Genomic DNA, 1673 nt, shown 5'->3' with positions numbered 1-1673 from the left:
TTTTGATGTACTAGTATTGTGAAATCCAAATGACAGTTTCAGTAGTTGACAGTTACCTGGCCTGAAGTCTCTCTCATTGTCTCCACATTCCTGTAAGTTACTTCCTCTTCTGGCTGTTAAAGGACAAAACTAATGTCATTTACACAAAGTCTGAACAAGATGATATAACCTGTCCATTACATCATTTTAAAAATAGTAACCATAAGCAATCTTATATACTTCCCTCATTAAGGAATAATTACAAACAAATATTTTGACTTGCTTTCTTTGAAACTGATATATATCACTGTCTTGTCTGTCTTTTAATATGAAGCTATACAGCCTGTAGCTGATTAGGTCTTTATGTTAAGCTTAGCTCACCCTGTGCTGGCTGTAGCTTTATATTTAACTGACTGATTTGAGTATAGATTCAATCTTTTCATCTGACTCTCCACGTGGAAGAAACACCAGGAAGAAAACGTGTCAAAATATTCTTAAAGTGAAACTGACTTTGAGCTTTAAGCTCACAGGCACATCCACAATATTGTACCATCTACAGTCGTTCTGCAAAGAGACGTTTTCTCTCATTATAAACACTGTGGAGATGAATCAGAATATCTTACTGGTGTTGCAGCTGATGTTTGGGCTGTGGTCCGCTCTGAAAGTGGAACAATCAAAACTCCTGTTACTGTCTCTCATTGTGCAATGACTGTGCGACACATGTCTACAGTTTTAAAGAGAAATAGTTAGAAACAACATGAGTTGGATTTATTAAGATCAGCACAGACTTACTTCGTCTTTTGAAAATAAACCATACGAACAAGCCGACCAGCACAACGAGGATCAACACGCTCAGACGGACGGAGAAACTCTTCAGGTGGAAGGAAACACTGTAGAATAAATTATAAAGACACGATGAAAATCATTAACAGATCAGTGTCCTTCATGTAGAACTATGTTGTGATCAAGAAATATACTGCTGCACCATTTTATACAGTTTAGACGTTATTCATGATTAATAAAGGCAGCTTCATGTTAAAATGCATGTATTGAGACTTCACTTCAAATCTGTGACTGATTCATTGGCCCCTAAATCAGCCACAGTCTACTAAATAGTGTATTGACTGCAAATGTAACTGACCTGTGCGACGCAGCCTGAACTGTGGTGTGTTCTTCATACTCAAACACAGACGTGTGATTGACAGGTTGATGAGTGCTTTCAAAGGTGCTTGAACCTCTTGTTGCTGCGAGTGCGGCTGAGAGAAACAACAGAATGATTAACAGAATCATATCACAAATATGTATACTAATATCACATCTGTATCAAATGCAACGCTTTGCTAATGTTGCAAATTATAACTGCACATTTTATAACCTTGTGCTCGTCTGTACTGTTGGTCAGTATTATGGTACTTACTAGTGCTGAGTCTCTCTTGAACAGTTACATGCACTGGCATCTGTAGGCCTCCTTTAACACAGAAGTACCAGCCGCTGCTCTGTGTCCTCAGTCCACTCAGAGTCACAGAGAAAACTAAAGAGACTTTGACCACTTTAATGGTCACTGTTGTTCCATCTATTGATCCAGACGGCTCCTTCACACAGGACCCTCCCAGCCTGCACCACCGACTTTCTCCAACAACACTATAGTGACAATGGACGGTAACATCTTCTCCAATAAATCCTGTAACCTCCTG

At 39.1% G+C, this 1673-nt stretch overlaps 1 long non-coding RNA gene across 1 annotated transcript; it reads right to left on the bottom strand.

Moving 5' to 3' along the window:
• Positions 1 to 602: 602 nt before the first annotated feature.
• On the bottom strand, positions 603 to 1209 carry LOC138593206 (uncharacterized). Its single transcript, XR_011308319.1, has 3 exons — positions 1121 to 1209; positions 772 to 869; positions 603 to 637 (listed from the first exon to the last, which is right to left on the bottom strand). It is a non-coding gene; the product is annotated as an uncharacterized lncRNA (long non-coding RNA).
• Positions 1210 to 1673: the final 464 nt, after the last annotated feature.

The sequence above is a fragment of the Semicossyphus pulcher genome, unplaced genomic scaffold, assembly GCF_022749685.1.
Source record: "Semicossyphus pulcher isolate SPU_LCO1_2020_fin unplaced genomic scaffold, fSemPul1.0.p SCAF_16, whole genome shotgun sequence".
NCBI lineage: Eukaryota > Metazoa > Chordata > Actinopteri > Labriformes > Labridae > Semicossyphus > Semicossyphus pulcher.
Note: the sequence above shows the minus strand (reverse complement) of the source record. Positions and strands in the feature narration are given on the sequence as shown.